Raw genomic sequence first — 27,867 nt, forward strand, 5'->3', positions numbered from 1 at the left:
TTTGTAAATTTTGTCTATTTGTATTCTCTGCAAATGTCGTGAATTTATTTAGATATATATTCTTTCTCTCTCTCTCGGGTCTCTCCCTCTTTCTTTATCTGCCTTGCAAGTTTCACTTCTGTTATGTGTGATACGGTAAACGCACTTTTTTTAAGATTTGCGAGTTATGAAATATTCTATTAAATAGTGGCGACCCACATATATCCTGCTGCTTATTTCATTTTTTTTTTTGTGCGTTAAAATTATAAAAAGTCGTATTTTATGTTTTGTAGAAACCCACATCGGCGATTTTTATTGTACATTTTCACTAACTTAAGTTTCGCTTTAGTGCAATGGTGGCGAATATCGAGTTCATGGCATTCCGCAAAGGTAAGAGAATCAATTGTGGGCTGGTGCCACCCGTCGTTTAATAGCCTTAACCCAGCATCCGACTACCCTTTTTGTGCTAAGGTATCATAGTTTGCGATACGGCATGGTTGTATGTACGTGGTGTACTTGATTGGCAGCACAAATATCAAGGAAGCGCTTAAAAGCGAGTGAAGTTAAGTGGTTGACAAAGTTTACTTCTGAAAGCCTTCAAAAAACGTTGAAGTACTTTAATTTATGTAAAAATTATATACCATTAAATAGCGCAAGAAGCCGCGGAAACGTCACTTGAACTGCCACGGAAATTATAGTATTTTATTATCATATCACAAAAAAATATGTCTTCGTCTCAGCGACGACTCTATAAAATTGTGCTTTTTTCATGTTGCAGTAGTGGAAAATGGTAATTGCATTAATTGATGACAGCAAATTATAGTCACGATTTCCAAGCAGGCAAAGCAAGCAGAAATTATCGTTGCTTTTGCTATGTCAAGTTGTCAACTGCAGGCGCTGACTGACAGTCCAAGACAAAGGGATGAACGGATGGATATACGAAGTGCTTAGTTAGGGCACACTCAAAGAATATATTAAAATGTCAACGACACTTGTGTGTGACAACAACTTTCATGTTGCGCATGCCATGTGACACATGTGGAAGGAATTACATGAACAACTGCAGGCGTTGGACATGTTGTCGCTTTTCTGTTCGTCAAATGCATGCGTATATTCGTATATGCGTGCGTATGTATCTACAATTCATACATATATTTATGGGTCATTCCTTTCTAACTCGAATGAATTGAAAGAGCAAATAGATGCGGATTTGCTAACTATTTTTGTAGTTGCAAAAAAAATTAGACTTCACGGTGTGAACACACCTTCACTATTAATATATATTTTTCATAATTTTTTTTCTTCTTATATTTCTTATTATTTATATTTTATTTCCTACAAAAATTTGCTTACGAAATATTGGTCCTATTGTAATTAACCGGGAGCCTAGGCCTCTTCTATTCGCCACTTCCCTGCTCGCTTTCTCTCTGCTCGGGTAACTTGACGAAAAATTTGCATGTGAAAGCAACAAATTGTCGAGTAAGATTCGCTTTCATTAAACTGATATTACTCACTAGCTTGAAATTTAAATGAAATTTGAAAAGGTCGAGCTAAGGAGCACCAGGAGATTTGGTGGCTTCTAAAACACTCAGGCTAAAAAGCCCATTTTATTTAAAGCTCTGGAAAAAGGGTAGATAGTCACGGAGGGAAGGAGAAAAGTATCAGAGAAAGAGACAGGAAAGAATAGAGACAGAGATAGAGATAGTTAGTCCTGTGAGAATTTTCCAGATTCTTTGGTAACTCCGTAAATATCCTCCAGTTTTAGAGAACGAATATTACTCAATCCCACGACATCGGACCACAAAACTCGTAGCCGTGCTCTAGCAAAGGCAGGACATTCACAGAAAAAGTGTTCAGTGCTATCTACCTCCTCCAAGCACGACAGGAACATTGATTCCAATGGGTTGTATCCTGTAATGATAGCGACCATCAACCCAACGTGTTTTCTTCCAAGTTTTAACCCACTAGCTTACAAGCACATGTCACCGCTTAAGGAAGCTCGATTCCAGCATTGCTAAAATATGTATATTTACACAAGTAAATTCGACCAAGTAACTCCCCATCGAACTAATCAAAAACGCTGATGATTTGGCTGGATAGGCCACTCTTTGCTCAAAGATAGCGACGAAGCGTGGTGAAAAAAAATTCAAAAGGTGTGGCTAATACCAGAAAGTTAACTGCCTCTGATTGGCTCGAGTAATCGTTGTCGTGCCCGCGGATTGTTTACGAAAAACTTGGATTGTGTTGGTGACACGCGAAAAAATCAAGACAGTCTACTCTAAATTGCTTCATAGAAATACATGTAAAGTGAGTGTGCAGAATTGTGCTGCCGAGCACCCGGTGATGTCACAACCGAAGTTACTCGCTCAATTTCGTTTTTCACCATAGATGAGGGTCAAACCTGGTAACCTATCATCTTTGCTGGCGAAGTATGCAGGGCTGTTCTGTGGTGGAATACGCAAGTGGTTAGAAAGCATAGAAGACCAAAAATACAAATACAAGTTGCTGACAATGGAAATAATTTCAATACTTTTGTTCTCGTCTCAGGCTCCAACCGGAAATTAGATATTTATAACACATGGCCTAAAAAGTTCTGGGCCTAACACAAAGATGGCAATAGTTTTATTGCAATCACCTCTTTTTCAGTTAGAACTAACCATTAAAAGGCAGTACTTAAAATTATATTCCAAAGTTGTTCAAAGAGTAACGCCACTTTTTTTATTTTCAAGACAATGGATCAATTGCATTGTCCAGAATCAGACTTAGGATTTTAAAGTTCATACTCTTCCTCTTCGGGACCTTTTAAAATTCATCAATGAATCCAAGAGATTTGTAGAAGAGTATCTCAAACTAATTTATCCGTCTTACCACCCACTTTTTATCTTTCCTCAGTTGACGTCCAAGTGAGACGGTAACACCAGAAAATATGAAAAGTGAAGTTGCGTGACTTAGCTGACACCGTAAAGATATCAAAAAAAACGTGTTGGCTTTATATTGCATGAGCAATCCATCGTATTCGTCAAATTTGGTTCCCAGAGACTGTTCACAGAGCTAAAAAAAAAATGCTCGCGGGTAAGAAATTTCGCTCGAATGAAGAGGCATATCGCTGAATATGAGCCCTATTTTGAGGCAAAAGATAAATCGTTCTAAAGGGTGGTTAAATTTCAAGGGCCGATGTTGAATGTGAACCACACCTAAACGTCAATGACATCGTTGGACTTCTTTCATTGGGGTTATTTCAAGGAAAAGGTGTACGTCGATAAGCCAGCAACAATTCAAGAGCTAAAGGATGAGATAATTCCGCACATTAACGGCATAGAACCTTAATTATGCGTCATCGAAAATTTGGACCATCGAATGGAGGTGTGCCGCCGAGGCCATTTGGCCGATATTTTGTCTCATACGTAATTGAGCCATACCAATATTATCATAATAAAGAGAAATGACAATAATTTCCTAAAAAAATTGTATTTTATTCAAAATCAACACCGGCCCTTGAAACTTAACCACCCTTTACAAAGGTGGTATTGAAATGTTAGTGCGGCGCTGGAATGATTGCGTTGTTCGCGATGGAAATTTCGTTGATTAATAAAGCTAATTTTGTACAAACAAAAGTGTTTTCTTCGTTAGGCCCGGGACTTTTCAGCCCATGTGTTAAATGTATATGTATATTGTTATAAATGTAGGTCTCATATATAGATAGTTGAGAGCTGCTTTCGCAAACAGCGTTTTTCTGCCTTTTAAAAAGAATTTTTCAAAATAAAAAAAATATTTAAGTCAGACGCCCGCTGTGTCCTCTAGTTAGTAATAAATTTTAAAATATCTACTAACATATTGTACTTTAGAACTTTTAATGAAATAAAAAAAATGATTAAATTAAACATTTTCGTAGTTTAATACTGATCTGATTTACCACTAAAAAAAATTTTACAGTCTGATCACAAGTAACGCTGTCAGTCAGTAGGGTGAAGCACACCATAGGTTGTGGTGAATTGGATTAAATATACATTCACGAACGTCTCGTTATGTCGAAATGCCAATAGTGTGCCTATATTGGTATAACATCTAACAATTCGGCAACTTAGCGACAACATAGCGAACTATGAATTTAAGACTTGCCGCTGTAGTTCTATAACCCAGCTTTTTTAACTTCCGAGCACGCATTCGTACGTTTTTTTTTTTTTTTTGTTTTTGTTTTTTAGAAACAAACAACGGTTAGCCGCTTTCCCGTTAGTACCACCTAATGGCGACTATGCGTATAGGAAACAAATTTGTTTGTCTGGAAGGAAATACCTTACCGGCATAAAATAAACCTGTAGGAAGTATTTTTTTTCTGGTTTTTGTAATTTGCTTCGTATACAATTTTTTCAATTAATTCTCAGTTATTAAGTTATTTGAGCGCCAAAGAAGGGATTATAAAATGACCCATTATTAACTTTAACAAAACACTTTCTACATCTAACAAAACCGATGATTTCTCTTTCTACATACATCAGTCCAAAAATTTGCAAGCAAAGTAATGAGAGGAAACCAGCAAACCTGGGACAATGCAAAATTCAGCCACTGCATTGCCGCACTTATTTGTACAGGAAATCATCCATCGCAGTGCCGACTAACTTCTCTACCACTTTGCATGTCTTTATTATTATTTTTTCCGAACAATACAGCATCTCTTTGTTCTCGATTCTGATTGGCAATGTCACACACCTCAATACATATGTGCTCGGCACTGAATTTGTGCCTCTTAACACGCCAGCTGCGAACGTCGCTTAGACCGATGACATTCTTAGCTAGTGCCATACTTACATCGCACATCTTGGATGGACGTGAAGACACCCACCATTCCGGCAAATGTGTGTTCTTCGCGAACGGATCGCCGATTTTGTATGTATTAAGCTAAATTAGAGTTTTTAAATCGTTTGTCGTGGTCGTTATCACAATTAGGGTGTCGCATCCAAAGTTTAGTTTCGGTTTCCCTTGACAGTTGTTTCAACGCGGTGTGTTCCAGCATACAAATTTTTCTAGCTTTGGAAAGCCATTCTTGCCTTACAAACCGATTTTTTTTTTCAAGAAAGATATCTTCTTGCAGCTGTGACTGGTGGTCGAGTTGACACTGTAGACCCTAGTGAGCCTTTAAGTTGAATATATTGGTGTTACCTCAACACGGCTCGTCTTCTCATTATAGCAAACACTACTTGGTTGCTGATTGGTATTCAGCTTCAACGACCGAAGCTTGTGAAGCACGTGATACTATATGGACGTTGCTATGAAATTGAAAAAGTAGAAAGCATCAAGTTTTGTTCTTACTATTTTCACGTGATTGCGTTTATCCGTGATATACACTTACGGTAAAACAAAACCGATTTCGGATTCACCAATTCGCAATATCGGCGACCGGAAATCCCAGACCGTCGCAGATTACGTGGAAAATGTGCATGCATTCATAAAAGATCAGCCAAATTGCATAGAGCTTCATGGAGTTGGAATTATTCGTATCACAAAAAATTATTTCTTGAGTTTTTGCCGGACATTTGGACTGTCCCATTCTGTGTATTGTGTGTTTTATAAGCTAAATTAAGGGGGAACGCCACTGTGAAAATTAAAAAAAATCGATTTTTTTTTGGCATAAATTGTTAGTATAACTACTCACGAAAATGTGGTAAAAATTTTAAGGCGAAATTCGCTTTATTCCCGATTCTATATGCAAACGCGTTTTTCTCGAAACAACTCTTTTTGATACGGTGGCAACGATTTCTGGAAAACTAATGAACCGATTTTAATTTTCTTTTTTTTCAAAATTTTTGGTATCGCATTGGCTATCGTTGTACGTAGCCGATTTTCAAAATTTTGAAAATAACTATTTTTTTGGGACTGTTGAAAATCAAAACAATGGTGAAAAACACAGATCGAAATTCAAATCACCACCATTCTGTCAAAAAAAAAACCAAAAAAAAAAATGCCTACGTACACTATTGTGTAGATTAATAAATTTTTTGGTATTTTGATTTCAGGTGATTATTCATTGCTGTATCGCTGCCACCAGATGAAGTCATTTTTTTTTAACTCGTTACGTTTATTTACATAAATTTGTCAATTTCCAATATTTTTTAATAAAAATTTACATCAACATAGTTTAATACATATACATACATACAATAAATTGCCTTTTGTCCGATCTTCGAATAATCATTCCTACTTACGAAAAAAATATCCCAAAAATCGACTATTTCTTGACACCCACAGTGGCGTTCCCCCTTAAGACTTGCGATTTTTTACTATAAAGACATTTTATAAATAAACCATTTCTTAGTTTTATTTACAAATACAATGAAATCGATTTGGGCATACCACTAGACGCTTTAAAACACTAATTTTTTATCGTGGCAGTCGATATATCGAATCGGAGAGTGATTACTTTGAATAGAAGAAATCTTCTGACCAAACGAAAAGTTTTACATTGGCCAACAACTGAGAAACAAATAATGCAATATTTTTAATTATTTTTATTTTACTTAAAATTTCCAAGACCTCTGGAACATCAACTCAAAAAATATTCGAGTTAAAATGGAATTACTCATACACACACATACATATGTACGTACATAAGTACAACACGCATGACCGCAAATGGAATGTGTCAGCACATGTTGCATGTGGCACAACTGGACTATACACGCTTTGATAGCTGCTGTCACTAACTTAATCAGCAATATGAGCGAACAAGCCAACAACAGAATGTGCAAGACAATGATGTTTGCAACAATAATACTTAGTACTACACTATCAAGGCGCCAACAACAGACCTATTGCTTATAAGAAATGCAGCGCCCTCCGCTCTCCGTCCCATTCACTTTGTGAACTCATATGAAACTTTGTAAGCTGTTGTCAACAACTTTACCTCCTAACTTCAACTGTCGTACAGTTATTCAAAAGTTAGATAGACTGCACTGCAGCTAAAATCTTTGTTGTTTTATTATAGTTTAGAACATTCACTACTTTTGTATACAGAATTCAAATATGGCACTGACAAATGACACTTGCATATCTTGCAAATATTGTTTTAGGTATAGAACATTTTCAAACAACCGAAGTTGTCAAGTCAACCCAGTACAAAATATTCCCTTTCCTAATATAAATGCTCGTAAATAATGCCTAACTATTTCTTATTAAAAAAGAGTAGGAAGTTAAATTGCTTCTCGTTCAGTAGCATCTAAAGGGTGGTTAAATTTCAAGGGCCGATGTTGAATGTGAACCACACCTAAACGTCAATTTTTTTCTGCATTTCATTTGACATTTTTCAATTTCAGACTAACTCAATTCGAACCATGGAAAAATACACAATCGAGCAATGCGTTAAAGTTATTCAGGCTTATTATGAAAACGGGCGTTCGAATTTCGAAGAAAATCATCTTCAGTGATGAGCCACATTTTCACCTCAGTAGATTCGTCAATAAACAGAATTGCCGCATTTGGGCGAATGATAATCCAAGAGTGTTTGCCGAAAAACTAATGCACCCGCAAAGAGTGACTGTTTGGTGCAGTTTATGGGCCGGCGGCATCATTTGGCCGTATGTTTTCCAAAATGAGACCGGTCAGGCAGTTACTGTGAATAGTGTTCGCTATCGTGAGATGATAACGAACTTTTTATGCCACCTGTCACACAGCTAACGAAACAATGGCTCTTTTGCGCGAAAAGTTTGATGGCCGAATAATCTCACGTCGCGGCGATGTCAATTGGCCGCCAAGATCATGTGATTTGACTCCGTTGGACTTCTTTCTTTGGTGTTATTTGAAAGAAAAGGTGTACGTTTATAAGACAGCAACAATTCAAGAGCTTAAGGATGAGATAATTCGGCACATTAACGGTATAGAACTTCAATTATGCCTCAGCGTCATCGAAAATTTGGACCATCGGATGGAGGTGTGCCGCTGAAGCCGCGACGGCCATTTCCATACGTAATTGAGTCATACCAAAATTATCATAATAAAGAGAAATGATAATAATTTCCTAAAAAAATTGTATTTTATTCAAAATCAACACCGGCCCTTGAAATTTAACCATCCTTTATAAGCGCATTCGATTCGAATAGCTGAAACAGTAACGTTTGAGAAGGTGCCCAACTGATTTTCGAGAAAATACGAGTATATTCTCTAAAGTCTTCTTGGAGTTTCCGGATAAAGATATACGAATATCATTATTCAAAAATTAATATTACGCAGCCACATTTTGAGTTTGTAAACAACCGAGTCTGAAAAAATTGACTTTCGCAGCAATCAAAGGGAGGGCAACATTCACGCCAGGTTTCAATAATTTAATCGTCGCAGATTGATAAGTTGGTATGACTAGAAGCTTTAAGCTGAAAACTGGCCACTTTGATATGCAAATGAAGCACAGACCCAACTTTGGCGCTCACCAGATCTCGGTTGAAAATTTAAAAAATAAAATTTTACAAACTCGTATAATCATTTTAGTACAAGAATGTCACGCTTCAGCTACATCCACATGTCACAACTGCAATTAACATTCCTACCAAAATTGTATCGCCATTGCAATAACGAGTTTCTATTAAATTTGGCATTAAACATCGATTCAATGAGGTGGAAACTTTAGAAATGTTGGGAAGCTGTTTCGGTAATAATATTGTAAGAAAACCACCGTCAGCCGTTTACATGTGGCATGAACGCCTTCTTGAGTGCATAGAGGATGAGAGAACGTACAGGCCATCGACATCGAAAACTGATGAAAACATCAATAAAGTGAAAGCAAAGTTGATCAATAACCGTCAGAGAGCTTGCAGAGGACTTGAGCATTGCTTCAGGAACCGGGGCGTTATACCAATAAATAAGTTCTCCTCGAAACCGCTTTACACTCGCTTGTCGGGTTGATGAAAATATGGTTATCAGATAAAGAGTTTGCCATGGTTGCCTTCGTAGATATAGAAGGTGCCTTCAACAATATAAAGGCCAGCGCTTTAGTAGATGCTTTAGAAGACTTTGGAGTTGATCCAAACGTTGTTGCCCTGATAGAACCACTACTCGTCAGAAGGCAGGTAAAGGCAAATTTAGGCAGCAGACAGACAGGTCTGCAGAGGCACACCTCAAGGTGGTGTCCCCTCCCCTCTCCTCTGGATTTTGGCGATAAACTCGTTATTGCTGACTCTGGAGAGAGGGGGTTGCCACGTCACTGCATACGCAGATGAGCTAGCAATTGCTTTTAAAGGCAGATATCCTAACACTTTTATGGACATTCTGCGCTCTAACATGGCCACGCTTAGGAGCTGGACTGAGAGTAGGGGACTCGCTATAAATCCCGCAAAAACAGAAATAATTCTCTTCACTCTCCCCGCAGGTTTTTAAGGATGTGGAGATTCCTTTGAGAGAGAATATCAAGTACTTAGGACTCATATTAGATAGGAAACTCACATGGAAACCTAATACTGAGGAAAGAGTAAAAAAGGCCAACATATACTTGCAAAAAAACGGTCGGTATTGAATGGGGACTTACACCTCGTCTTACGCACTGGCTCTATACTTCGGTAGTTAGACCAATCTTAATATATGGAATACTTTTATGGTGGTCATCTGCTCAAAAGGCGACTTGCGCTAAAAATCATGAGTAAGGTCCAAAGAACAACTTTTTTATGCATCTCTGGCGCTCTAAGGACTACCCCAAACAAAGCGCTGGAGGTGCTAATCAACTTGTCTGCACTAAATCTCGCAGGGAAACACGTGGCCGCCGCCTCGGCGCTCAGACTCAAAAGTATGGCGCTATGGAAAGACCGTTGGTTTGGCCACGCCTGTTATTTGCACACTCTGAACAGTCACAAACAAGAAATAGATTATTCTATTCCTAGACTTACCTTCGACAAGCTCTTCAAGACAAGTATACCGTCAAGAAGGGAGTGGCAGAAACCAAGGCCATGGGGAAGGGGGGAATTAAATTTGTATACAGATGGTTCCAAGCTAGCCGATAAAGTTGGCTATGGAGTATTTTCGAAAGAATTAGGACTGGAACTATCCGTTCGACTACCAGACTACTGCAGAGCATATCAGGCAGAGGTTCTACCCATAAAAGAAGTGGCTACATATCTAAATACGCACGCCGTAACAAAAACGACTATAAATATATTCTCGGATAGCCAAGTGGCCATTAAATCAATGAATGCGGCTATACTAAGATCAAAGGTTGCACAGGAATGCCGAGCAGCCCTAAATGCTATTAGCGTCGTATTCAAGGTCAGCCGTCTCGCACAGTACTATCACAACGGACCTGTAAGGCCTAAGCGAGTTGGTCATAGGGACCGACTAACATAACAAAACCTAACCTAACCTGATCATCATCACCATCATCAGCATCAAGTAGCGATTACAGCTAAGGGTGAGCTTTAGCTTCCTTCACAGTCCTCTTCCAATCTGCGGGGTTCATCGCAATAGATCTCCAGCTCCTAACTCGTAGCTTTTTCAGGTCGGCTAAGACTTGGTCAAGCCAGGTTGACTTTGGACGTCCTCGGGCTGTTGTCGTTAGACAATTTGTTGTTAAAGAAAATTTTTTTGGGGCGGCTGTCTTCCATGCACACAGTATGCCCTAACCAGCGGAGCCTCTGGGGTTTAATGTGTTTCACTACATCTTTTCCCTGGCATAAATTTAGCGACTGAACACCCTTCGGAGCTCTTTTCGTACGAAGACTCTTTTAAAGTCCTTTTGTCATTGCTTGTCAATGTCCAACACTCGCAGCCGTAGGACAGCACCGGCAGTATTTTTGACTAGTAGAGGCAGAGTTTACATTCACGCGTTAGCAGTTTGGACTTCAGCAATTTTGCGTGGACCTAATATGATTTGTTTGCTGCCATTATTTTGTCTTTTATTGTGTCGTAACTACTGTTGTCATTTTTAATTAATAATTATTTATTATTATTAATAAAATATTAATTTATGACAACAGTAGTTCCGGCACAATACAAGACAGAATAATATCTTCTGATGGGATGATTAATTTTGCGCCACATTGTATGTACATACATCGATTGTCCAATCAAACTTGCTGGCTTAAATGCGCGCCGGTATGGCACTTACACCACTTAAATTTTACCTTTGTATGCAACTTAAAAATGTTCGCATTGATAATAAAAGCCACTGTAATATTCTTGCAACAAAGAATCGCACACTTCGTATAATAGGCATTTTCAGTTTTCGGGTTTCCCAACTGTCAAGTATCGCATGCAATAAGCAATTATTTGAGCTGTCATGCAACAATCTTGTGATCACACAAACATTTTCATACAACTCCACTACAGCTGTGTGTAAGATATGTTGTAATCCAGAAGAATAATTAAATCCGCCAGAAAATTTACTACTTAAACCCTTGCACATGCTTCACCCATTCACTGGCGCCATTTTCATCTTCATCTTTAGCTTGCAAGCGTTCGAGCTATACATATTTGCGACAGCGCCGTCCCCACCGCCAGAATGTGAAAAGCAGATCCCTTTGCCCAAAAGTATAAACTACATCAAGGGGTTTACTTTAAAACAGAAATTTATATTAAAACTATCACAACCGACTCATTGTTGCATACGTTCATTCATCTGTTGGATCGTCGGTCGGTTGATTTGTCGGTACAGTCGGATGCACGATGGCTCTTTCGTCCTCCGCTAGTAAGTACTTTTGCAGTGGGAGGCAGTTGAAGAACGTGCAAAGGCAAATAGCGTCAAAAGACGAAAAAAAAAAAAACAAAACGCCAAGCACGAAGTAAAAAATAAATAAGATTGCGAAAAATCCCCAAATCTCATTGCTCGAGTCATTGTTTCCAGTCACGCTCGCAGGAGTGATGGAAGATCCAAGAAAGGATAAAGCAGCGGTTGCATTGCAAGCAAACAAAGTATGAAATGGCGAATAAATAAAGGAAAGCAGCCACAAAAAAAAAAAAAAACAATAACAAAAGAAACTTTTTCTACCCTTCCCATTCCCCGCATCAGATAGGCAGTCCGACATTCAGGCGGATTCAAACTTCAAGGCAACGTACAAGATAAGCAGCGTAGCAGTACGCGCAGGCAGTGCAACCAGAGTTCATGCCACAAGTATGTACTACTGGATAAGCCCAGGCAGCAACCGATATCAATTGAGGCAATGGTGCTGTTGCCAGCGCGCTCATTCAACGATAAAACGGTATATTTGTATGTGCTTGACGGTGATATCGGCAAAAATATACAATAACATGGCAGCGCGCATCCGGCAAAGACAACGGATATGAATATCCCTTGAAGCCATCAGACAGCGCAAATGAGCGTATAGTTATTGAGATGAAAATTGCAAAATGAGCACTGCAACTGAAATGAATGAAAAAGGAATAGAACGACAACGGCGGATATGGCTGGACAGCACAGTGAAACAAAACAAAGGAGAAAGGTATGCAGCATGAAAATGTGCTGGAAAAATACGACGATTGTACACAGTGGAGCGCTGTTTGTAGTAAAATTTTACGTATACGCAGTGTAGTACAATCTCTAACTGTGGAACTTTGTGCTTGTATGTACAAGCCAACGTTGCAAAGTAAAATTACATACCGCGCAAAAAATCATTCAAATAGCAGTAATTGTGCAGTTTCTTCTTTTCTTTTCATTTTTGTAAGGGCAAAAAATACTCAGATTCATTTGCGGTCGAAGTTGCTGGGCGATGAAACAAAAGCAGTGAGTTGAAATATATACACATTTTTAGTTGGCTATTATTGTTTTACATCCACAGTCGTGCAAGCGATACCTTTAATACTTAGCTTTTTTATTTTAGGTAAAAAAAATCCTGCATTTTAGTGGGTAAAGTTTTTTCTCACCCACTGGCCGAAAGAATCCCTTCAACAGCTTTCCAGATAAATATAAACTAATGAATATAATTTTTTTACAATGCGAGTTCTTTATCAGAACATTGAGCTAATATCCGTTTTAGTTGTCTCCATCCAATTCATTTCGATGACGATTTTTCGAAGTTCATAAAAACCCAGCTAAACTATTTGATTTGTGTACGCCTGGTTGGTTTTCCACAAATAGAGGGACCGACTTACAGTTTTATGCAGCCTCAAAATGGGAAATGGTTTTTTATGAGGAGCTTTTTAAGAGCTCCAGAGCCTAACGACTTAAGTGACCTTAAGCTAAATATTTTAATAATCGGCGCTTACACACTTTTCTGGTGTTTGGCCGAGGTCCTCTTCCTATTTATGGCATACGTCTCGTTAAATTTTCGGCTACAACGGCCACTTCTACAGTGATATCTTCATCCCAATCATCCCCACTTGCCGTCAAATCTACACAGCAGTCGTTAGACCTCGATTAATCTCGATCTCCGGCCAAGAGCGCAAAGATTTGTGAATATTTGCATTAGCGGGAAGCTGAGGGATACACTAAAAGAAGCTGTAAACGCCATTTGAATCACCCTCCCTTAGAACAGGGGACAGGATATCAGTCGGCAGCTCTTGAGGCCTTGCATGTGAAAAAGATATTCCAGTGGGATCATGAAATTCTAAGCTACTCGTGCATACTAAAAATATTTCGTTTGAGATCGCTTAGTTCGTTAAGTCAATTTTAGCGCAAAAACTCCAAAATGGAAAGAGAGGTGTAATAATTAACACACGCCTCCTCATAGTACAATCTTTGACATCGATGGATTTAAACTTGCAAACAGGTTTCTCACAAAATACAACTCCCAACCTTCCCTCTCAGTTACTCGATCACTACAGTGTCTGCTTCTTAGAAATGTCAGTCAACTTGGACGCTTCGAAGCTTGTACGCGGACTTTTAGTAAGAGGCGTCTGGAATTGAATACCCAAAGACAGAAAGATTTATATACCCTTTCAACAGAGGGTTCAAGCCGACACTCAATAGCCGGCATAATGAAGCTTGGTTAAGTTCAGTCTAAAGCGGCTGCCGACGCACATGAGAAGCTACCGCGTAAGGGAGTACGAGAGCAGAACTTTTCTTTACATTCAGTAAGGAAGCTACACAAATTGTGAACATTCGTTGAGCGCAGATTCGCTACGCTTTCAACTGTTTACAAATGGTTCAAGTAAAATAGCGTCAAGAACGTTACTGGAATGACTTAAATTTACATCCGTTCAAGGACTGTCACTCCAGCAGCATTCCCCGTGCACGCATTAGGAATGTTCATGCTGTTAAATCTACAACAAAAACGAAATATGGCATTAATTAACAAAAATAATGCTGCTATTGAAGAAGTTTACATTCGCCAAGCACCAGCGACTGCCAACGGTTTAGAGTGCCTTCAAGTTGCTCGCGATACAGTAAACAAATCAGTACAGTTGATTGTTTTTCGAATGTTTTATGTTTATGAGAATAATTCAAACTTATTAGCCAGATTACCGAAGCATAAACATGCAACCAATCAAACTATTAATCAGCTTTACCATCTTTACCTTCTACCCGAACTCCGTGAAAGATTAAAGAAAATACGAAAGGAGGACAAACCAGCTTTTTCTGCATTAACCAATTTTCCATGGGATATTCAGCTAAGTATCAGGACCAATTTTCGCGAAAATTATCCGATTTATTTTTATGGATATTGACAACGCTGATATGAAACTTTTGTTTTGGTAGTAATAATAAATGTTACGCTACAGGACAGATGTCTACGGTATTATTAACAAAAGTCTATGCCAACTTGAATGTGGCATACTGGCTAATTGATAAAAAGTGGCGGGGTAGTAGTATGGGAATTAGCAATGACAGTCAAGCTGTACTAAGAGCCCTTGCCAACCCACGCTGCTCTTCGAGCTTAGTCGGTGCATGTAAGACAAAACTAAACAGTGTTGCAAAACAAAGTTTGTCTTACTTGGGTGCCTGGACATTGTGTTATTGCAGGGAAAGAATTTGCTGATAAACTGGTAAACGAACGTTCTACAAGCTAGGCCTGACCCCTTTATAGGTGTCAACTATGCAGAGTAGCCAAGTGCTTTGTGAAAGAACCAAACAGAAAACTAGCGGCATTTCTCCTAAAACTTAGTGAGGCCTGCGAGTACTGGTGGGTATAATCACAAGGCACAAGCCCTATGGTCAACATATGGCTACGATAGGGATCATGGACGACCCAATATGCCCATCCTGTCGTGAGAATGAGGACACTGTTTTCTTCTGCATTTCATTTGACATTTTTCAATTTCAGACTAACTCAATTTGAACCATGGAAAGATACACAATCGAGCAACCGTTAAAGTTATTCAGGCTTATTATGAAACGGGCGTTCAAATCAAAATGCATATCACGCACTTCGTGAAGAAAATCATCTTCAGTGATGAAGCACATTTTCTTTTGCGCGAATTGTTGGCCGAATAATCTCACGTCGCGGCGATGTCAATTGGCCGCCAAGATCATGTGATCTGACACCGTTGGACTTCTTTCTTTGGGGTTATTTGAAAGAAAAGGTGTACGTCGATAAGCCAGCAACAATTCAAGACCTAAAGGATGAGATAATTCGGCACATTAACGGCATAGAACCTCAATTATTCCTCAGCGTCCTCGAAAATTTGGATGGAGATGTGTCGCCGAGCCTGCAGCGGTCATTTGGCCGATATTTTGTTCCATACGTAATTAAATCATACCAATATTATCATAACAAAGAGCAATGACAATAATTTCCTAATAAAATTGTATTTTATTCAAAATCAACACCGGTCCTTGAAACTTAACCACCCTTTAAAATCAGACTTAGGCTATTGGGGTGCGATGTTCCGCGTATCGATAAAGTTTAAACTCTTCCTTTTCCGCAACTTTTAAGATTCATCAATTAGTCCAAACTATTCGCGGAAGAGTGACCTCAAACCAATTTTCAGGCTTACCACTCACAGAATATCTATCCTGTCCCTTCCACTGTAAACGCAAATGTTAGCAGTTTCCGGTATTTTTGTGGTTATAGCAGCATAAAAATTCGCCATTAATTCTTGGGGACCCCGCTTAAGTCACATATCTTGGCAGGATATACATCCGTGTCGTTCCTATTACGTAGAGCCGACCATTGCAATGGCGTAGCATTAGAAGTTTCTGCAAAAAATCTCATTCGACACAAAATTTATATCTAAAATAAAAGCTTCTTTAATTTACTTTAAATCAGTTCATGTTCATTCACTTGTCAGTCATACCAATTAGAAAAGGCTATGCTGCCAAGCGAACGAACAACAAAATGCACAGAAAGGATCATCAATTTTGCTGGATCTCCATAGGTTGATCACATTCCGGACCCCGATTTTTGCACTTTAAAACACAGGAATTGCCTCTCAAACTATTTCTAAATAAATACAACATCTGACGCATCCAATTTTATTCCGTAAGAGGAAATCTGCCTTTATAGGAACCGAAACAAGTAAGTGCATTGTAGCTGTGTAAGAGAAGTCGACGCGCATCTTGAGATGGCCGACAGAAGAAGATTTCCAGCACAGTTACAAGCAACAGAGGAGTTTTCGAAATGGTGTTTTCAAAATATATATGAAATATAAAAGCTCGTGGCCACGCGATCCTTGCCAGTAATTTCTGTAGTACAAATATGCAGTTCAACTGTAGTTATAACGGTTCTACCGGTTGATTTAATGACTTACATTTTTATTTTGATATACGCAAATGCTTTTATTGGAAATTGGAGTTCAAAATATTGGCAAATGTGTTTTAGGAATTTGTAAGAAATCGGGGATTAAGCATGACGACTTAAAAATGTGAGCTAAATATAAGCAATTAACACCTGATCGAAAATTGATTACATTTACTTTAGAAAAATATCGAGGCCTGAATGTAGCCATCGAACAGTAATAAATTTACTCAAAACAAAAAAATGGTCGTTTGGATCGTCAAAGCACAGTTAGAACTAGGACGCAGACATCTCCTCGAACAGATGGTGTTAAGGTAGAATTTGTTTAAAGAATCGCTTTAAAAATTCCTTAAAAGTTAGAATGGACCTAGAAGAACAACATAATGTAGCCAAAAGTAAAGAAGGAGAAAAGTAAGAATAGTATGCAAGAGGCTGCAGGACTACGGCTTGAATACAAGAAAGCCCGCGTAAAAACTACTTTGGTCTAAAATATTGAGAATTGCTCGGTGGGAATGAACAAAAAACGTACCCTAACTGGTTTTTGAAGCAGTGAAAAATCGTAGTATGGTCGGATGAAAGTAGATATAATCGTGTGACGATAAAGGTTACATATCCTGAAAACCAAATGGTCCGGACATGCTTTTCTTTCGCTATATGGGCTCCTTTACTCTTTGTTGATGGAATAATGAACGCCCAAAAGTATGGAGAAGTTGTATGCAATTGTATCGTTCTCGTCGTAGAAGAAAAATATGGACATACTTCTAAGAACATCATTTGGGACGACTATGCACTATATCATCGGGCTAAATCGGTAAGTTTTTATATGGTATTTAATCAAAGATATATTGCCATATTTATGGTTAAGAAAAGTGTCATGTGTAGCCATTTTATTTCGTACAGGAGCAGATTTCAGAATATCGCATATGGTGCGGCCAGAAAACTATCCTCTCTTCAACCCGATTGAGCATCTAAGGCACGCGATGAAAAAGAAAGTAGCTCAACACAGACCACAAACTCTACAGCTGAACTGAAAAGTGTTTCACAAGGTAGGAGAGCAGAAATTTCCAAACGAAATTCTTGAAGTTGTTTCAATGCCTGCCCGAGTCCAAGCAGTTATTGCCACCAAAGGCGGTTCAATTGCATTTAGGGCATTTACTAAAATATTTATCAACTTTTTATATCGAAAATAAACGCAATTACTCAGATGTTGAAAAAATTTCAATGCATAGTAAAAATTTCCGTGTGCCTATAACAGAAGAAGAAGATAATTTTTAAATTTTTTAGTTAAAAATAAATAATTTTTCCAAAAAATGGGATATAAGGTGGTAATGAGAACTATTAAGAATCCTAGAGGACCACAGCCAACGTGCCCGGCACTATTTCGAGTAGTGGTTTCCACATTATTTCCATATCAGGCGGACTCAAATACACGACAGACACAACGGGTGATGGCGGTTGACATCCCAGAAGTCACCAGACAAGAAGTACTTTCCACAGTACAGCGCATTGCTGATAACAAAGCTCCGGGCTTAGATGGCTTGCCAAAAGTAGCTGTGAAAGCAGCAATTAAATCAACACCTGAAGGTTTTGCTAAATTGTACAAACCATGTCTCAACGAAGGCGTTTTTCCAAAAGTGTGGAAGAAACAGAGGTTGGTACTGCTACTCAAACCAGGAAAGCCGCCGGACCATCCATCGTCATATCGTCCACTCGGTATGCTACACTCGGCAAAATACTAGAACGCATCATATGTAACAGAATGCAAGAGTTTCTAGAGAAACCAACAGGGCTTTCCCCAAACCAATACGGCTTTAGAAAAGGCCGTTCAACCATAGGATGCAATACAAGCTGTAATGAGTATTGCTCGTCAAGCCACTAGCGGCAGGAAATGGAAAGGTGGCATGAAGAAATACTGCGCTGTTGTTACCTTAGACATAAAAAATGCGTTCAACTCCGCAAGCTGGCCCCAGATTATGAGTGCACTGAGAGGATTGGCAGTGCCGAAATGCCTGCAAAAAATAATATCAAGCTTCAAACAGGCTCTTGCTTTATGATACTAACAACGAAATAGGCACATATAAAGTAACTCGCGGTGTCCCGCAAGGTTCGGTACTTGGCCCAACACTTTGGAATGCTATGTATGAGCTTGAGCTTCCTGAAGATGCTACCCTCATTGGATACGCAGACGATATTGCGTTGGTGGTAATGGGAAAGCATCTGGACGTGTTGCAAGCGTTATGCAACGATGCAATTGTAAGAATTAGAAAATGGCTTAAAAATGTGAAGCTAGAACTTGCAGCTCAAAAAAACTGAAGTCGTATTACTGACAACACGACGGGTATGTGACGAGTTAGTGATTAAAGGTAGCTGACCATGACATAAGGTCGCAGCCATATATCAAATATCTGGGAGTACTCATTGACTCGAAAATGACCTTTAAGCATAATTTACAGTCAGTGAGTGAAAAAGCCGTAAGAATAAATAACGCGTTGGCTAGACTAATGCGTAATATAGGCAGCCCTCGCGCAAGTATACGCAGACTCCTGTTAACAGTCACAAGCTCAGTTATTCTGTACCCAGCACCAATCTGGGCAAACACGAAGTCATAGTACCTCCAACACATACGAGCCACATACATGGGTCTTGGTGCTCTGCGAGTATCCAGTGCCTATCGCACGGTCTCAGATGACGCAATCCATGAGATAACGGGGATAGTGCCTATAGACCTTCTCGCGGTTGAGTTGTATAGATTACGTAGCACCATTGGGCAGAAACCGTCAAACGTGGCTAAAAAAGAAGAAAGGCTGCGAACAATTGAAGAATGGAAGATACAATGGGAGCAATCCGAGAAAGGTAGGTAGATCTTTGAACTGATTCCAAACATTGCGAAGTGGATTGAGCAAAAGCACGGAGAAATTGATTTTTGTACCACACAGTTGCTGACTGGACACGGTTGCTTCAAAGTATATCTACACAGGTTCCATCTTGATAACGACCCGTACTGCCCGCAGTGCGCCGAAGAACAAGAAACGGCGAGGCATATCTTGTTCCAATGCCCGCGGTTTATTAATGAGCGCAAAATGCTTGAGGGACCGTTTGGTGAAAACATAAGTGAGACAAATCGTATCCCACATATGTGGGAAAACGAAGAAAACTGAAAAACTACATGTGTAGTGGCTGCAAAATCATGAAGAACCTTCAATACGCGGGATATGCACGTAGGTCCCTAGAAAGAGCTCCTTATCACAATGTACAGAACAGAATGACAATAACAGAGGATTGAGTAATAATATACTGACAACGGCCTTCTGACGTACTACTTAACGGTGAAGTTCCAGGAGGACATACCGTAGGACATGAGGGGAGGGTTTAGTTGGGTTAAAGTCCCACACCACGGCTTCGGTAATAGGCTTTTGATACTTCCTCTCCTCCACAAAACAAAAAAACGAAAAAAACAAAAAACAAGAATGCTCACGGACATTCTAACAGAGCGTTTTAGATTGCGCAGTCATTTGCACAGGATTGGGATATGGTCCGCGACCAGTCCATGGAGACTCCAATACACCTTCTTCTCGAATGTGACGCTATGGCGCGTAGAATATTCAAACATCTCAGCCAGATGCAGCCAGAAGAAATGTATGTAATCTCAGGCCAACCCATCTCTATCTTAAGTTTATTAAAGGAACTATATTTGGAGGTCGAAGTGCAAACATCAATTTCATTCATTCACTCATTCATTCATATTTGTATAAAAGGAAGTTCCTCAAAGAGCATTTATCTATTCCCTTATGAATATTTGTAGACATGTGTAGTGCAAAATATACTCTTATTCCGAAGAAGCACATTCTGTATGGCCATGAACTTTCCAAAAAAATACAAACGGAAAAAACTTATTTTTTAAATCCCAAGTTTATTGGCACTTGTTTACAAACTAAGCATTGAAAAATCGATTTTCACATCTTACATCCATTCCTTTTTCGCGCTCATTTCAAATAAGTTTGGAGACAAGTAGGCACAACAGCCCCCGTAGACGTCAGCCGGCGGCACGAATATCAAACATGTCAGCAGGCATATAAAACGCAATAACAATGCAGCTAGTTTTTTTTTATAACAGCCTGGACCAAGTGCTCAAGCAATAGCGGAAAAGCACACGATAATGTGCAAATCGGAGAAGAGAGTTAGACAGGTGGATGAACAGAAATGTGATGAAGGATAGCAGCAAGTATAAAAAAAAGCAAGTGGCGGAAAGAATTAACAGGAACAGGCTGGGAGTGGGCAAATCAAAAACTAAATAACTTCGATGCCCGGTAAAAAAAAATATGTAGAAAGCCCGCACTCTAGCGAAAATTAGCGCGGCAAAATGCAAACCACATCCATTGCATCATCGACGCTTTTACAATCATACCTGCTGGCTGGCTGGCTGTTCTTAAATATCCCAACTGACGCTAGAGCAAATTATAAATCGCTGTAGGTGAAGTTGTGTTGGAAAAACACAGAACGGCAACCGCAGAACAAATGCAAACGGCACAAAGAGTCCGATGTCCCAAAGTGGCAATGCACTGAAATGCAGCAAGAGACCGCACCAACATGATGTAGTTAAACCCGCAACCGAAATGGTAAACAGGAGGAAAGCTATGAGACAAAATAAAAATGCATCAGCAGACCGCCAACTAACGGAAGGACCTGGCAACGGACGAAGAACTATATTTCAGGAGTAGTATGCATGTCACGTGATTGCCTGAGGCGACTGCAGCTGCTTGGTAAAAGTGGATGGGGTAGAAGAGCCGAGGAGCAGAGAAGCAGAGTGCTTATTATAAATTGGACTGCTTTTTGCGTGCGCTCACTTTCCGGGCAGGCGATGACGTGACGGGGCGCCTAGTAGAAAAACTGGCTGTGAACGAGTGAACGAGTAAATAGTAAAAGTTTTACCAACGCTAACTGCTCTGCATGCTAGCCGGCAGGCAAAACTAGGATGGATGAAAATATACATATATACATATATACATATGTATGTATGGTATACGAGCATAAATGAAAAACCAAACGAGCTGAGAAAATGTGAAGAGGCTAAAATTTGTAATAGAAAAAAGGCCATGAAGCGTTGAGTTTGAGTTGCAGGCAACGAAGAGTGGCAAAAAAGGAAACACAAATAGGCGAACGACTAAGCAGCGCTGGTAACCGAACACACAGCCAGCAGCAAGCTGAAGTAGTACGCCGATGCACAGTGGTCCGACCAGAAGGCGTTGGTGGACAAAATTCAAAAACTCATTTAATTAAGCTGAAAATATATATTTAGGGGTTTTAAGGATCAGTGATGACGAATCTGACCTTAGTTAGCAAATTAGCAAATTTTAAATTCATTGAATACAATAAATACATTTTTACTTCCGTAATTAGCTGGTGAGTTCATTTTTACATTTTTCTCGACCCCAGAGAGTACCACGTGGAGGTTTACGGTAAGGTTATTCTCTCCTCATTTTTTTTAGATTTTTTTATTTTTTACTTTTTTCTTTTTAATTTTTTTTTTAATTTTTAAATTTTTTTTAATTTAATTTTTAATTTTGTTTTTATTTTTTATTTTTAAATTTTTATTTGTTTTAGTTTTCAAATTTTTTAGTTGGTTTTTTTGTTTTTCATTTTTAATTTTTTTTATGATTCAGAATCCTCGGTTTCTGATGAGCTGTTTTCTGAGGCTGGATCATTTTTCAAATTTAAAAGACCAAGAACCTTTTTTGAAAACGGTTTTAGCTTGTTTTTCCGAACCTTAGTTTTTGATATTATAACTACATCTGATAATGTCTTTTCTGTCTTTTACACAAAATTGCATAAGCCATATGTAACGTTTTGCCTGTGGGTAAATGCACAAAAGCTACATTATTTTTAATTTGCGCAACTTTGCGCAACAGGTTTCTGTTTGAGATCATAGCTGGAATATGTGGCTACATCACTCATGTTGAGTTCAAGTGGACCGGTGTGGACCACTCGAAAAAATGATCTTAAAAAAAAAAATTTTCGAAAAATTTTAAAATTTCAAAAAAAAAATTGAATTTTGTACCACAACTTAAGAGAATTATTACTGTTTCCGTTATTATATTCAATTATCTTTTTTTTTCAATATTTGATTAACAATCAAATGGTAATATTTATTCGCAGACATGAAAATGAAACTCTTGCATGAAGTACGATTTGCATACAATTTCATGTTTAAAGTCAAAAAACTACAATGAAAAATTTTTTAAATTAAGTAATATTTTCAGGAAATCTGCCTTGAATATTTAAGAAAACATCCGCATTATCAAATTTTATTTCAAAAATGTTGAAAAATTGAATTTTGTCCGGCCGCCTGACCACTGTGCGATGTTGGCGTTGTTGCTGCTGCTGCCACTACCGCTGCCTCTGCTGCTGCCGCTGCCGCCATCGAAATGCTCTTTATCCTTTTTTGTCAATTGTACATTTGCGTGCAACGCTGCTAGGGCGCATATGCGCTCGAGTATGGAATATGTATAAATACACACACATACAAGCCATAAACGGTATATCTGTCTGAGTGCCTGCATTTAGATTTTTAATACTTTTTTTCATTTCGTAGTTTTCAAACCACTATTAAGTTTTTCATATTTTCTCATTTACTTTTGCTTTTCACATTGCATTTTTATGTTTTAATGTTGTTGTTTCTTCAACTATGTTTCCCCCAGAGAAAATTTCTTTAATTTTTATTTTATTTTCTTTGAATGAGTTGTGGTTGCTCAGTAACTATGTTCGTATGTATATATGTGTAGGTGTGTATGTATGTGTATGTATTTGTGTAAAAGAGTGTGCCTACTTTATTTTTCCTATTCATTTCTACTATTTGATTTCATTTCGCATTTTTTTTGTTTTGATTTTCTTTTCGCTGCGCTAAAACGCCTCAAGCGCATTTCATTCATTCCATCATTCATTCATTCACCCCTCCATTCATTCACTCATTCATTCATTTGACAAAACTTACCTCTTTCAATTCCGGAAATGTCTTTTGCGTAGCCTGAAATTAGAAAGAAGAATTAGGAAAATTAATGTTTTAGTTACGTTTCGGGTTGGCGGTGGCGGATATTTGCGCCACACCTCTAACAAATCATTAATTATAAAACATACATACATATACATACATAGTATATGATAGAGAGGTAAAACGTGATAAGGGTGTGAGCTAACAAGTACTCTTTTCAATTAATTAAATCTGTGATAGTACAGTTTGCCGCACGCTCGAAAAAAAGCAGCACAGCGGAATGGGTCGGAATAATCCAGAGAGAAGTGCATTGAAATAAATTATGTATAAAATTAAAATAAATTATGTGGGAAAAGCAGGTATGTATAAAAAGCATTTGTGTATTTGTCATTAAGGAAAGGAATCAATATTTTCTATTCCTTTTTCCTGTACGTTGAGAGCTCTCACTGCACTGTAAGTCCCCCCAAAGCGCCATTTCTCAACTGCCTGTTAAAACTAATCTGCTCTGTAAAGGTATTTTCCTTTTCTCAATGATCTGTTATCAGCATGTATATGGTGGCGCAAAATTAATCATCCAATTTGTTTTTGGAAAATCTGTTTTACTGAATAAACGAAATAATTTTGAGTGATAGAAATCTTTGTTTTCATCTTTCCGCGTCTTATTTATTTTTATGTTTTTTTTTTTTTTGGTACGGAAGTTGATTTTCACTCTGTAACCGCGTAGGCATTTTTCAAGCTATAGTTGCGTTTATGTCTATTGGCACAGCAGGTTCCTGCTCCTGTAAGCGCATGAAGTCTCTATGCCATCGATTGAATCCTTTCCTCCACAGTTCAAAAGCGGTTGTTGGTGGAATGCAGCATCGGAGAATGTACAATATACCGATACTCTCAAACTATATGTAATAGTGGTTTGTCTTCTGTTTGGCACTGTTGTGAGTGTTTGACTCAAGCGTCTGTCCATCTGTCCACTGCCAAGCTGCTAGCAGAGATGCTTACAAAACTTAAAAACACAAACGAAATATAATATATAAGGATTTTTTTCTTTTCTTCTCAAAACTGTCGAATTATGACTTAAGTGAATTTTGTACTTAGTTCAGGCAAATTATGTCCGGAAGCACTTCAATAAAAGATAATCTGGCTGGCCTTGCCACGTAATTAATTAAATATTCTAATAGCATTTAATACTTAATCTATCTTTCCGCTTCTACTGCTGCTGCCGCTGTTGTTGTTGTAGTTGCAACGACTCCTGTCGTTTCTGGGCTTTCCTCTCTCAGTCAATAGGGTTGGTCCTCATCACGACCGTAGCCGCGAACGTTTTTACGGCGTCCTATTTAGCGATGGTCGAGAACATAACCCGGGCTAATCTTGTGTGAGATGGCGGAAGTTCGAATGCCTTCTCCAGCACTGCTCGTTCTTCACTGAAACGTTTGCGGTGAAAGGCGCCATGTTCTGGGGCAAAAAAGGCTGTCAGGCAGACGGAAACGGTTAGATAGAGGTCGATATCGCCATGCTTCCTACTCATCCACTCTTCATGATTTGGTATGAGTTTGTAAGTGCACCGGCCTTTGGTTGACTCATCCCATCTTTTTTGCCTTTCGGCCATCCATCGCGTTCTTTCTGCAGCGTTTTTTGCTACCGTCGGTCTCACTGCTTTTACTTCATATAAATGATACAGCTCCATTGCATGGATGTAAACTGGTATTAACGCATATTGCGTCGTCGTTTGATATCGCTCTATAAGCTCACTACCTTGCATGTGACTATAATTGGTCTCAGTCCATATCGGCGCTGCGCTTCATTGCTTGTCTGTTTGTATGCCACAGGTGGTTAGTTGACAAGTTCGAAGCTATTTACAAAAAATGAAAAAATTTCCGATAGGGTGATTAATTTTGAGCCACCTTGTGCTTGAAAATAGTCATCCGGCAGTTTATGCCCCGCTGTTGTTTTTTTTTTTTATTTTTTGGTAAACAAAACAAAAATTTAATTTACATTTTTTTTAATTCTGGGAATTTTACTTGCCGCCAAGAGCGACCTGCTTGCAGTGCTTCTGCTTCGACTAGTCGCCTCCACGTGGTCGATGGTCTGCCAAATCTGCGACTTCCTTGCGGGTTCCAGTCTAAAGCTACTTTGGTGATGTCTCCGTTGGGTTTTCGTAAAATATGGCCAATCAATTTCCACTTCCGACTCCGAATTTCAAGGTGGACGGGCGTTTGTTTGTCATAGCCCAGAGATTGTTGTTGGAAATAGTGTTGGGTTAAAAAATGCAAATGATCCTACGAAGGTTGCGGTTGGTAAAAAGTTGTAGGTCATGTATGCCACGCACACGCGCGATCCAAGTTTCGCATCCATATAATACAACTGACTTGACACTGGACTTGAATATTCTGAGATTCGTGCGCCTAAATATAGTATATGATGTCCTACATACCTTGCCCAACATACCAGAAACTGCACGGCCTTTTGATATTCGGCTGCCGAGCCTACTTCTTCTATGCATATTCGCGAAGGTTGAGCTCCTGTGTTGTTGATGTACAAATTCTTCGTTTTGGCAATGTTAATTTTTAGATCTGGATATTTTTATCAATAAGTTTTATATTTTTTTACCTAAACTTTCATATTACATTTTACTGGTATTTGTTCCATTTTCAATTTTTTTTTTTTTTTATTATTTTACATTGTGACTAGTTACAAAGAAAAATTTTATTAACTAACGAGCAATTTGTTTAGAATTTAGAAAATAAGATATATACAACAATTAACGCTAAGGTGTGGTTAGTACATTAAGTCTTTGGGATTTCTGCGTTTCAGTCTTCTTCTCCAATTAGCTGGATTAGCGAGAATAGTGGCCTCCGTATTGACGTGGTTTTTTAACCTTTCATCATGGGCTTAGCCATCTTTTTTATTTAATAATTTTATTTTGGAGCCTTTGTATAGATTGAATGTTACTTTGGCTGGAGCAGCCCCATAACTGTGCGCCGTAGGACCATACAGGCTTTATAATTTGTTTGTATACAATCATTTTATTATTGGTGGATAGTGCTGATTCCTTTCCCATAAGCCAATACATACTTCTGTATTTTAATTCCATTTCTTCTTTCTTTTTCTTTACATGGGCTTTCCATCTTAGCTTGGCGTCTAGAGTCATGCCCAGATACTTTGCAGTATTTGAGTATGGAACCTGTCTACCATTTAAATATATTGGAACATATTTGATTTTGTGTTGGGTGAAATTTATATGCACAGACTTGCTTTCATTTAATTTAATATGCCATCTATTGGTCCAGTCATATATTTCATTTATGGCTAATTGTAGTTGTGATGTCGATGTGTTTTCCGTGTTTCCTATCGAAAGAATAGCTGTATCGTCGGCAAAAGTAGCTGTTACGCAGTTTGAATTGCATGACAGATCGCATGTAAAGAGCAAATACAATAAAAGGCCCAGTACGCTTCCCTGGGGAACCCCTGCTTTGATTGGTTTGAGACATGAATATGAATCTTCTTGTTTTACTCTGAAGTAACGGTCGGATAAATACGAATGTAGGATGGTGGAGTACTGCTTGGGTAGCAACGCATTTATTTTCTTCTGTAGCCCATAGTGGCATACTTTGTCAAACGCCTTGGATATATCAAGGAATACCGCAGAGCAGGTTTTTCTTTCTTCAAAAGCATTTTCTATGGTATTATTCGCACTATCCTATGTACTTGATCGATAGTCGAATGCTTCGTTCGGAATCCAAATTGGTGCGTCGGTATAATTTTTTTGTTTTCTATTATTATGTTGATCCTTTTGATAAACAATTTTTCCACCAATTTCGATAGTATTGGAATAAGGGAGATAGGCCTGTATGATGTTACATCGTGAGTATCTTTACCTGGCTTATTGAACATAACGACTTCCGCTGTTTTGCAATATATTGGAAAATATTTTAGCTGTTGCAATGAGTTAGAAAATTCATCTCCCTCAAAAGATATAAATTTTCACAGGATTGCATCAATCAACTTGCTTCTACTTTAGATCCGGTGGATTATTTCACGGCATTTTTTTTTTTGTATATGATATCCGACATATGTCCGCCATGGCTACGAGTTACATGGTCCATTCGATCACTCCAATTTTGACTAATTTTTCTAATGTATCTGAATAATAAATCTAAATGACCCCGATCAGCAAAAATGAAACCCAAACGATGCCTGCATTTTATAGGCACGTGCCAAGATCCCTACGTTATATTTTCCACGTAGTCGAAAGACAAACGTCAGCAAGTTGAGAACTACGATGAATCAACACCTCGCCCAGTGCCCGATGCGAATAGATTTTTTTTTTTT

The 27,867-nt window shown here is 38.6% G+C and overlaps 1 long non-coding RNA gene across 1 annotated transcript in view; it reads right to left on the bottom strand.

Moving 5' to 3' along the window:
- Positions 1-23,543: 23,543 nt before the first annotated feature.
- LOC129249438 (uncharacterized) overlaps positions 23,544-27,867 on the bottom strand; it is a 104,484-nt gene continuing 100,160 nt past the window's right edge. The window contains exon 3 of the long non-coding RNA XR_008582653.1: positions 23,544-23,577. This is a non-coding gene — a long non-coding RNA (uncharacterized LOC129249438). The remainder of the gene's footprint in view (positions 23,578-27,867) is intronic.

The sequence above is a fragment of the Anastrepha obliqua genome, chromosome 5 (assembly GCF_027943255.1).
Source record: "Anastrepha obliqua isolate idAnaObli1 chromosome 5, idAnaObli1_1.0, whole genome shotgun sequence".
Classification (NCBI taxonomy): Eukaryota; Metazoa; Arthropoda; class Insecta; order Diptera; family Tephritidae; genus Anastrepha; species Anastrepha obliqua.